This window comes from Coregonus lavaretus (genome assembly GCF_964263955.1).
Source record: "Coregonus lavaretus genome assembly, chromosome: 8".
In the NCBI taxonomy this organism is placed as follows: Eukaryota; Metazoa; Chordata; class Actinopteri; order Salmoniformes; family Salmonidae; genus Coregonus; species Coregonus lavaretus.
The window spans coordinates 38057604-38070222 of NC_139995.1; positions in this window are offsets into that span (position 1 = coordinate 38057604).

The window sequence follows — 12619 nt, forward strand, 5'->3', positions numbered from 1 at the left end:
TGGTCACTCTTCACCCTCATCATCATTTTATCCTACACTGCCATGTGCTCCTCTGTGTCTGTGAGTATCCATAGCAACGGCTCCATTTGGGCTGCTCCATGACGAGACCGAGCTGTTAGCTGATGTTAGCTACCTACTTTACACTAAACTCTGACAAACAGCTGTAACTTTTTATTGGTAGAAAATATTTCTATTAGGATTTTTGATCTGAAAAGCAGAGAAGTAGAGGAAGATTTTTGTCTGACTTGTTGGGGGAGTGGTCAAAATGGCAGTTGTTTGGAAAAAGTTTGGAAAAAATGTGTTAATACAGTTACTAAAACAGCTGTATCGTTAAATCCGTAGCAGATATATTTGTTCTGTGAACAGATTTGAATAGCAGAGAAGTAGTGTCTTCCAAAAGTATTCATTGCGCTTGGTGTTTTTCCTATTTTGTTGCATTACAACCTGTAATTTAAATGGATTTTTATTTGGATTTCATGTAATGGACATACACAAAATAGTCCAAATTGGTGAAGTGAAATAAAAAAAATTACTTGTTTAAAAAAATTCTAAAAAAACATTACGGAAAAGTGATGCGTGCATATGTATTCATCCCCTTTGCTATGAAGCCCCTAAATAAGATCTGGTGCAACCAATTACCTTCAGAAGTCACATAATTAGTTAGATTGCACACAGGTGGACTTTATTTAAGTGTCACATGATCTGTCACATGATCTCAGTATATAGACACCTGTTCTGAAAGGCCCCAGAGTCTGCAACACCAGTAAGCAAGGGGCACCACCAAGCAAGCGGAACCATGAAGACCAAGGAGCTCTCCAAACAGGTCAGGGACAAAGTTGTGGAGAAGTACAGATCAGGGTTGGGTTAAAAAAATATCCGAAACGTTGAACATCCCACGGAGCACAATTAAAGAATATGGCACCACAACAAACCTACCAAGAGAGGGCCGCCCACCAAAGCTCACGGACCAGGCAAGGAGGGCATTAATCAGAGAGGCAGCAAAGAGACCAAAGATAACCCTGAAGGAGATGCAAAGCTCCACAGCGGAGATTGGAGTATCTGTCCATAGGACCACTTTAAGCCGTACACTCCACAGAGCTGGGCTTTACGGAAGAGTGGCCAGAAAAAAGCCATTGCTTCAAGAAAAGAAAAAGCAAACATGTTTGCTGTTCGCCAAAAGGCATGTGGGAGACTCCCCAAACATATGGAAGAAGGTACTCTGGTCAGATGAGACTAAAATTTAGCTTTTTGGCCATCAAGAAAAACGCTATGTCTGGTGCAAACCCAACACCTCTCATCACCCCGAGAACACCATCCCCACAGTGAAGCATGGTGGTGGCAGCATCATGCTGTGGGGATGTTTTTAATCGGCAGAGACTGGGAAACTGGTCAGAATTGAAGGAATGACGGATGGCGCTAAATACAGGGAAATTCTTGAGGGAAACCTGTTTCAGTCTTCCAGAGATTAGACTGGGACGGAGGTTCACCTTCCAGCGGGACAATTACCCTAAGCATACTGCTAAAGCAACACTCAAGTGGCTTTCTCTCCTCTCTCTCCAGATGAAATCTTGCGACTTGTGACGGTCGGCCGCCCAACAACCTGCCCGCTTGAGCCTATCCCCTCCTCTCTTCTCCAGACCATTTCCGGAGACCTTCTCCCTTACCTCACCTCGCTCATCAACTCATCCTTGACCGCTGGCTATGTCCCTTCTGTCTTCAAGAGAGCGAGAGTTGCACCCCTCCTCAAAAAACCTACACTCGATCCCTCCGATGTCAACAACTACAGACCAGTATCCCTTCTTTCTTTTCTCTCCAATACTCTTGAGCGTGCCGTCTCTAGCCAACTCTCCTGCTATCTCTCTCAGAATGACCTTCTTGATCCAAAACCAATCAGGTTTCAAGACTGGTCATTCAACTGAGACTGCTCTTTTCTGTGTCACGGAGGCTCTCCGCACTGCTAAAGCTAACTCTCTCTCCTCTGCTCTTATCCTTCTAGACCTATCTGCTGCCTTTGATACTGTGAACCATCAGATCCTCCTCTCCACCCTCTCCGAGTTGGGCATCTCCGGCGCTGCTCACTCTTGGATTGTGTCCTACCTGACCGGTCGCTCCTACCAGGTGGCGTGGCGAGAATCTGTCTCTGCACCTCGTGCTCTCCACTGGTGTCCCCCAGGGCTCAGTTCTAGGCCCTCTCCTATTCTCTCTATACACCAAGTCACTTGGCTCTGTCATATCCTCACATGGTCTCTCCTATCATTGCTACGCAGACGACACACAATTAATTTTTCCCCATTCTTCAAGGCAAAACTGCTCCAGCTCCTTCAAGTTGGATGGGTTTCCCCCTTCTGATAACCAGGTGGCGAATCACATCTCTGCATGTCTGGCAGACATATCAGTGTGGATGTCGGATCACCACCTCAAGCTGAACCTCGGCAAGACGGAGCTGCTCTTCCTCCCGGGGAAGGACTGCCCGCTCCATGATCTCGCCATCACGGTTGACAACTCCATTGTGTCCTCCTCCCAGAGTGCAAAGAACCTTGGTGTGACCCTGGACAACACCCTGTTGTTCTCCGCTAACATCAAAGCGGTGACCCAATCCTGCAGGTTCATGCTCTACAACATTCACAGAGTACGACCCTACCTTACACAGAAAGCGGCACAGGTCCTAATCCAGGCACTTGTCATCTCCCGTCTGGATTACTGCAACTCACTGTTGGCTGGGCTCCCCGCCTGTGCCATTAAACCCCTACAATTTATCCAGAACGCTGCAGCCCGTCTGGTGTTAAAACTTCCCAAGTTCTCTCATGTCACCCCGCTCCTCCGCACACTCCACTGGCTTCCAGTTTAAGCTCACATCTACTACAAAACCATGGTGCTTGCCTACGGAGCTGTGAGGGGAACGGCATCTCCGTACCTTCAGGCTCTGATCAGACCCTACACCCAAACGAGGGCACTACGTTCATCCACCTCTGGCCTGCTAGCCCCCCTACCTCTACGGAAGCACATTTCCCGCTCAGCCCAGTCAAAGCTATTTGCTGCTCTGGCACCCCAATGGTGGAACAAGCTCACCCACAACGCTCTGGATAAGAGCGTCTGCTAAATGACTAAAATGTAAAACATTTAAATGTCTTGGAATGGCCTAGTCAAAGCCCAGACCTCAATCCAATTGAGAATCTGTGGTATGACTTAAAGATTGCTGTACACCAGCGGAACCCATCCAATTTGAAGGAGCTGGAGCAGTTTTACCTTGAAGAATGGGCAAAAATCCCAGTGGCTAGATGTGCCAAGCTTATAGAGACATACCCCAAGAGACTTGCAGCTGTAATTGCTGCAAAAGGTGGCTCTACAAAGTATTGACTTTGGGGGGGGTGAATAGTTATGCACGCTCAAGTTTTCAGTTTTTTTGTCTTATTTCTTGTTTGTTTCACAATAAAAAATATGTGGCATCTTCAAAGTGGTAGGCATGTTGTGTAAATCTAATGTTACAAACCACACCACTCTACACATGTTAAAGTTTGTAAGAGGAGTTGAGTGTTAAAGAAGAAGAAGAAGAAGAAGAAGAAGAAGAAGAAGTATGTCGAACATTTAACTATACAGCAGCTTTTCATCTAAATCACATTGCATATAGTGTTGCACACTTGAATAATATAATGATTCACAAATGTGTGGATATTTGAAAAGCATAGAATTTTCTATTTGGCTAACCGAGCAAAAATGCTGTCTACTGGTATTAAGGTAATTCTTGCAGAAACATGTGGTGTGGGAAAGCCGTTGTCTTTACACTGTACCACTCAGAGATGTCTCCCACACTACCTCCAGAGATAGTGTGGGAGACACCTCTTAAAGAGAGATTTGAATTAAACAACTTCTTCCGTGGTGCCCCAAATTCCTAATGAGTTAATTGTTATATGATTAATTTAATCGAGTGACAATTAAACATAGATAGGTGATTTGATAAATAACAGTCATACATTAAAGTAAGTCACGTCATGACAGCAGGAACTGGAACACGCTGTCGTACACTTCAATCCAGAGCATCCCAAACATGCTCAATGGGTGAAATGTCTGGTGAGTATGCAGGCCATGGAAGAACTGGGACATTTTCACCTTCCAGGAATTGTGCACAGATCCTTGCGACATGAGGCTGTGCATTATCATGCTGAAACATGAGGTGATGGTGGAGGATGAATGGCACGACAATGGGCCTCAGGATCTCACTACGGTATCTCTGTGCATTCAAATTGCCATAGATAAATTGCAATTGTGTTTGTTGTCCGTGGGTTATGCCTGCCCATACCATGACCCCTCCGCCCCCTCTGGAGCACTCTGTTCACAACGTTGACATCAGCAAATCACTCGCCCACACGATGCCATACATGCTGTCTGCATTCTGCCCGGTACAGTTGAAACCGGGATTCGTCGGTGATTCAAGGTGCACTTCTCCAGCGTGCCAGTGGCCATCGAAGGTGAGCATTTGCCCACTGAAGTCGGTAGTGCTCATGTAACAAAAGCAATAAAAAAAAGCATTTTTTATAAAAAAATGTAATTATTATTCGAAATGTGGATATTGATAATTGCATTTTTGATATAAAAATGTATATGATAATTACCTTTTATGGGGGCGGGATTACATTTGCATGCTCCTACATACAGTTGCTAGTGAAAGTCTACACACCCCTTGCACAGTCTTCACATTTACTGCCTTAAAATTAAATCTAAAAAGGGATTACTTTCGAAGTGAAAGAAAAATTATAGAATATTTTCCTAATTCATAAAAAAAAAAAAATATTGCGTATGTCCTCACACCCCAGAGTTAATACTTGGTGGAAACACCTTTGGCAGCAATTACAGCTGTGAATCATTTTGAAAAATATTCTACTAACCTTGCACAACTCATAGGGCAACATATCCATTGTTTTTCTCAAAATTACTCAAGCTCAGTAAATTTGTTTGGGAATCATTGATGGACAACAATATTCAATACTTGTCACTGATTTTCAAGCAGATTTAGGTCAGGACTGAGACTACTAGACCATTCAGGAACACTCAACACCACTTGGAAAGCCATTTGGGTGTGTCTTTGGCATCCTTTCGTATTTATTTTGATCCTAACATACTCCCCAGCCCCTGCCGGTAAACAAGCAAACCCATAACATGATGCTGCCACCACAATACTCACTTTATTGGGTGGTGCGGTCTGCCGAACGCATTACCATTACCTCAACTACCTCAACTGGCCGGTGCCCCCCGCACATTGACTCTGCACCGGTACCCCCCTGTATATAGCCTCCCTACTGTTATTATATTTTACTTCTGCTCTTTTTTTCTCAACACTTTTTTGTTGTTGTTGTTTTATTTTACTTTTTTATAAAAAAAAAAGCATTGTTGGTTAAGGGCTGTAAGTAAGCATTTCATGGTAATGTTGTATTCTGCGCATTTGGCAAATAAAATGTGATTTGATTTGAACTACCTGCCCTCCAAGACACATACAGCACCCGATGTCACAGGAAGGCCAAAAAGATAATCAAGGACATCAACCACCCGAGCCACTGCCTGTTCACCCCGCTATCATCCAGAAGGCGAGGTCAGTACAGGTGCATCAAAGCTGGGACCGAGAGAATGAAAAACAGCTTCTATCTCAAGGCCAACAGACTGTTAAATAGCCATCACTAGCACATTAGAGGCTGCTGCTGCCTATTGAAATCACTGGCCACTTTAAGAAATGGAACACTAGTCACTTTAATAATGTTTACATATCTTGCACTACTCATCTCATATGTATATACTGTATTATATTCTATAATATTCTACTGTATCTTAGTCCATGCCGCTCTGTCATATGTATATATTCTTAAATTCCATTCCTTACTAGCTTTTGTGTGTATTGGGTATATGTTGTGAAATTGTTAGATATTACTTGTTAGAAATTACTGCACTGTCGAAGCTAGAAGCACCAGCATTTCGCTACACCCGCTATAACATATGCTAAACACGTGTATGTGACCAATAAAATTTGATTTTGATTTGATTTGATGAGAAACAAGATTCTCTGGTCTGATGAAACCAAGATTGAACTCTTCGGCCTGAATGCAAAGCGTCATGTCTGGAGGAAACCTGGCACCATCCATACGGTGAAGCATGGTGGTGGCAGCGTCATGCTGTGGGGATGTTTTTCAGTGGCAGGGACTGGGAGACTAGTCAGGAGAGATCCTTGATGAAAACCTGCTGCAGAGCGCTCAGGACCTCAGACTGGGGTGAAGGTTCACCTTCCAACAGGACAACGACCCTAAGCACACAGCCAAGACAACGCAGGAGTGGCTTCGGGACAAGTCTCTGAATGTCCTTGAGTGGCCCAGCCAGAGCCCGGACTTGAACCCGATCGAACATCTCTGGAGAGACATGAAAATAGCTGTGCAGTGACGCTCCCCATTCAACCTGACAGAGCTTGAGAGGATCTGCAGAGAAGAATGGGAGAAACTCCCCAAATACAGGTGTGCAAAGCTTGTAGTGTCATACCCAAGAAGACTCGAGGCTGTTATCGCTGCCAAAGGTGCTTCAACAAAGTACTGAGTAAAGGGTCTGAAAACGTATGTAAATGTAATAATTCAGTTTTTAATTTTTTATACATTTGCAAAAATGTCTAAAAACCAGTTTTTGCTTTGTCATTATGGGGTATTGTGTGTAGATTGATGATGGAAAAAATGATTTAATCAATTTTAGAATAAGGCTGTAAAGTAACAAAATGTTGAAAGATTCAAGGGGTCTGAATACTTTCCGAATGCACTTGTATGTATGTATTTATGCATCTATTTGGTGATGCTGTGCTGTTTGTTGAGATGCAAGACAAATTTCCCGGAAGGGACACACAATAAATAATAATAATTATCAATAACATCAAAGGCTGCACTAAAATCTAACAATACAGCTCCAACTATCGTCTTATTATTCATTAATTTTTTACTAACAGGCAGCAAACTGATTGGGCGGCTGTTAGAGCCAGCAAACGGTGCTTTACTATTTTTAGGCAGTGGAATTACGTTAGCTTCTTTCCATGTCTGTGGACACACACTCCTTTAGGCTTTGGTTAAAGATATAGCAAATAGGGGTGGCAATGCATTCTGCTACCCTTCTCAAGAGTCAAGAGTTTCCCATCAAGGTTGTCTACACCTGGTGACTTATAATTATTGATGGATAACAATAGTTTTTCCACATCTCCCAAACTGACTTGACCAAATTCAAAACAGTAATCCTTCTCTTTCATTATTAGATCTTAGAGGGGGTTATATTCAGGGCATGTTCAGCCTAGCTCCCACAAATTTGGAGGAAAGGGTTACATTGGCTGGTTAGCTAGCTATCGTTAGCTACATTTTCAATGGTGGTGTGGTCAATAAAGCTAGCCAGTTAGTAAACAAAGCAACACAAGTATAATTTTATATTTCAAAAATACTCCATGAACAGGCTCTGCATTTCAGGAAGCACATTCGCAGTACCCCAGGTGACCTGTTCAATAAAACACTGTGCCACTATTATTATAACACTGTTTTAACTTCAAAACATAAAACACTATAATTTTATGGATGGTCAGTGCATCCCCATAGCGCTGTCTATGAATTTGAGAGTGATTACATTTCTTCAGCCCAATCCCTCAGCTGTGGAGGGGGGTCTGCTTTGTTGTTTTTCAAATCCCAGATTTCCCCTTTAACAGTTACAGTTGTTTTGCAATGTGCATTAAACTGTTAAGACTACTTAAACCAGGCCTACATAGTCTGAGAGCAAAACAATGTTCTGAATGATGCATAGGGCCTCCTGGGGTTTGTTGTGACAGTGGATGGATCTTCTCTGTGTGTTTCTCTCACGGGAACAGAGAGGGACATGCAGTGTTGCTGCGTGCTGGCTACCCCACGCCTCTCTGTGCTTCTGTAAACAGTGAAGTATTAGTGGCCTTGTCAATGAACCCACCATAACTCTTATGTCATTGCCTGTCTCTCAGCCCCCTGAGTCAGCCTATATTGCCCATTATCATCGCACCTTGCTCAGTTTCATGCTCTAAGTAGACAGTTTCCCCATCCACACAGATCTAGGATCATGTACTGGCCTACCCCCTACCTTATCCTCATCATCAGGAAGGTATAAAGAATATCTGACCCTGTGTCAGTCAGTGGTTAGGGGTAACTTGTTAGTTTCACTGCACCTTAGTGACTGACTGCTGCTCCCTCTTCCTTCCACCACAGGGTTGTGCGGTCTGTTGAGGTCCAAACACACAGTGTAAAATCCCTTCTTTTCTCCACATTCTCTCTTCGGCTATTGTGATGCCAAAGTTTTTATTTCCAACTCATCCAGAATGATTTCTGACATTAAAGACAGAGACCAGCTGGATTCAATTTATAGGTTTTATTTCAGTACAGTAAATACACAAGTTAGTCTCCATAAATACAAATGATGAGAGCTAGGGGAGTAGTTGTCTCGCATTGCCAAAACTCCAAAATCACGTCGTTGTCACACTCCCTTGGAGGTCTGTATTGCAAAAATGGTTTGAATGGTCCACTGACTCCCAGCGGCAAGATTTTGATTGGATGTTACATTTCAAGAACCCTCCCCCCACATGCCCGTTGAAGGGGGTGGTACGTGTTATGTTCGTCACTGTTTACCGACCGGGTAGGCCACATTTTGTAGAAACTTGTTCCGTATGCTAGCTAGTTGAAGAAAAGATGGAGGAAAAAATGTAATTGTGTTTTGCCAGAAGTGTGCACTACATAAAATACATAAAATTAAGTCGATGAAGGCATTACAACTCTGATTGAACACTCTACAAAATAAAATATAAATTTTGGTGTGTTCACCTATAGGCTATGGTAAAAGTTTAGTGTATCAAGTGTGGCCGACAGTCTGCGATTTATTGAAATTAAAAGTGGATAAATCAATGGTAGTAGTAGATTCTCCTCTGATAATCAGGTTCGTGTTCTGAATTCTCAAGGAATCACCACCGCATACGCGAGTCAAATAGCTTTGGGACACATTTTAGTCAATTAGCAGACACAGAGCGACTTACAGTTAGTGAGTGCATACATTTTCATACTGGCCCCCCGTTGGAATCGAACCCACAACCCTGGCGTTGCAAATGCCATGCTCTACCAACTGAGCTACACGGGGGGCTGTGTATTGACTTCCGACACAACATCGGGAGTCTGTGTATTGGTTGGACTCTGAGTTGTGCATCGTTCTGTTGACTGGCGGCAGAAAATAACCCTACCACAATATAGCCGGCTTCACCGAAAAACGTTTCCTGTCAAGAATGGAATCTGTATAATCTCTAGGAGCGCTACCTACCAGATGTAAAGTGAAACGTGTCCCTCGCTACCAAATAAACGTCTGAATCCAACTTTTGTCCAAGCCTCACCATATTCCTGCTTTGTGTGAAGTGCGTGGTCGAATGGCAGCCCGCTGTATAACTCAGCAGGAATATGGCAAAGTTCAAATCAAATTGTATTTGCCACATGCGCCGAATACAACAGGTGTAGACCTTACAGTGAAATGCTTACTTACAAGCCCTTAACCAACAATGCAGTTTTAAGAAAAAATAAGTATTAAGTAAAAAATAAAAAATAAAAATAATTAAAGAGCAGCAGTAAAATAAAATATCAGTAGGGAGGCTATATACAGGGGGTACCGGTCGAGAGTCAATGTGCGGGGGCACAGGTTAGTCGAGGTAGTGACTATGCATAGATAATAAACAGAGAGTAGCAGCAGCGTAAAAGAGGGGGTGGGGTGGGGTGGGGTGGGGGGACAATGCAAATAGTCCGGGTAGCCATGATTAGCTGTTCAGGTGTCTTATGGCTTGGGGGGTAGAAGCTGTTAAGAAGCCTTTTGGACCTAGACTTGGCGCTCCGGTACCGATTGCCGTGCGGTAGCAGAGAGAACAGTCTATGACTAGGTTGGCTGGAGTCTTTGACAATTCTTAGGGCCTTCCTCTGACACCGCCTGGTATAGAGGTCCTGGATAGAAGGAAGCTTGTCCCCAGTGATGTACTGGGCTATACGCACTACCCTCTGTAGTGCCTTGCGTTCGGAGGCCGAGCATACCAGGCAGTGATGCAACCAGTCAGGATGCTCTCGATGGTGCAGCTGTAGAACTTTTTGAGGATCTGAGGACCCATGCCAAATCTTTTCAGTCTCCTGAGGGGGAATAGACTTTGTCGTGCCCTCTTCATGACTGTCTTGGTGTGTTTGGACCATGTTAGTTTGTTAGTGATGTGGACACCAAGGAACTTGAAGCTTTCAACCTGTTCCACTACAGCCCTGTCGATGAGAATGGGGGCGTGCTCAGTCCAATTTTTTTTCCAGTAGTCCATAATCATCTCCTTTGTCTTGATCACGTTGAGGGAGAGGTTGTTATCCTGGCACCACACGGCCAGGTCTCTGACCTCCTCCCTATAGGCTGTCTCATCATTGTCGGTGATCAGGCCTACCACTGTTGTGTCGTCTGCAAACGTAATGATGGTGTTGGAGTCGTGCCTGGCCATGCAGTCATGGGTGAACAGGGAGTACATGAGGGGACTGAGCACGCACCCCTGAGGGGCCCCCGTGTTGAGGATCAGCGTAGCATATGTATTGTTACCCACCCTTACCACCTGGGGGCAGCCCGTCAGGAAGTCCAGGATCCAGTTGCAGAGGGAGGTGTTTAGTCCCAGGGTCCTTAGCTTAGTGATGAGCTTTGAAGGCACTATGGTGTTGAACTCTGAGCTGTAGTCAATGAATAGCATTCTCAAGTAGGTGTTCCTCTTGTCCAGGTGGGAAAGGGCAGTTTGGAGTGCAATAGAGATTGTTTCATCTGTGGATTTGTTAGGGCGGTATGCAAATTGGAGTGGGTCTAGGGTTTCTGGGATAATGATGTTGATGTGAGACATGACCAGCCTTTCAAACACTTCATGACTACAGATGTGAGTGCTACGGGTCGGTAGTCATTTAGGCAGGTTATCTTAGTGTTCTTGGGCACAGGGACTATGGTGGTCTGCTTGAAACATGTTGGTATTACAGACTCAGTCAGGGACATGTTGAGAATGTCAGTGAAGACACTTGCCTGTTGGTCAGCGCAGGCTCGGAATACGGGTCCTGGTAATCCGTCTGGCCCTGCGGCCTTGTGAATGTTGACCTGCTTAAAGTTCTTACTGACATCGGCTATGGAGAGCGTGATCACATAGTCATCCGGAACAGCTGATGCTCTCATGCATGCTTCAATGTTGCTTGCCTCGAAGCGAGCATAGAAATGATTTAGCTCGTCTGGTAGGCTTGTGTCACTGGGCAGCTTGCGGCTGTGCTTCCCTTTGTAGTAGTTTTCAAGCCCTGCCACGTCCGACGAGCATCGGAGCCGGTGTATTTCGATTCAATCATAGTCCTGTATTTACTCTTTGCCTGTTTGATGGTTTGTCGGAGGGCATAGCGGGATTTCTTATAAGTGTCTGGGTTAGAGTCCCGCTCCTTGAAAGCTCTACCCTTTAGCTCAGTGCGGATGTTGCCTGTAATCCATGGCTTCTGGTTGGGGTATGTACGTACGGTCACTGTGGGGACGACGTCATCGATGCACTTATTGACTAAAACTGTCTGAGAGATATCGGGAGAGAGAAGAGGGGGGATGGAGGTACGGTTATGTGGGGAGCACAGGAGGTTGGTGGCACCTTAATTTGGGAGAACGGGCTCTTGGTAATGACTGGAGCGGAATGGGGAGAAATCTGTACATCCAGCAGGAGCAGAGGACACACTGGAAAACACTTGCTTTTTCACATGTACCACTCAGAGACACCAGGGCACATAAAACTGCACTTCATTGCAGCCTTGAAAGATGAGTAATCTAATCGCAGAGTTGTGATGGCTACTTCAGCACTGGGAATGGGGGTAGACTTTAAGGGTGTTCATAATGTAGTCAACTATGGGCCACTTCAAGACCTTCCGTCCTACATGCAGGCATATAGAAGAGCGGGGAGGGACGGCACAAGCTCACATTCACTTATCCTGTACCATGGAAGGCACCTTGTTGGAGTTTCAGATAAGATGAGACTGTATGTGTCAAACAGTACCAGCTGCAGCCGGGTGAAACTGTTACAGCTCTTTGATGATGAGGTCACGCAATCAATATCACCCAAACATGACTGCTGTGACAATTGTGCTACCTCATGCAACTGCAAGGAGAGGCATGCAGGACAACAATTACAACCAAGACATACATTGGTCAGTGAAGGGCATAGGCAGTACCTGAGAGAGAAATGACATGACCTTGCACTTGAGATGGTGCACACAGGTGTTCATGGTAGAGGGAGCATACTTAAATTCACACAGGACACCGGATAAGACAGGAGAATAACACCATATATAACAGACTGACCCTATCCCCCCGGCACATAGACTATTGCAGCATAGATACTGGAGGCTGAGACAGGGGGGGTCGGGAGACACTGTGGCCCCCCGTCCGACGAAACCCCAGGACAGGGCCAACCAGGCAGGATATAACCCCACCCACTTTGCCAAAGCACAGGCCCCACACCACCAGAGGGATATCAACAGACAACCAACCTACTACCCTGAGACAAGGCTGAGTATAGTCCACGAAGATCTCCTCCACTGCACGA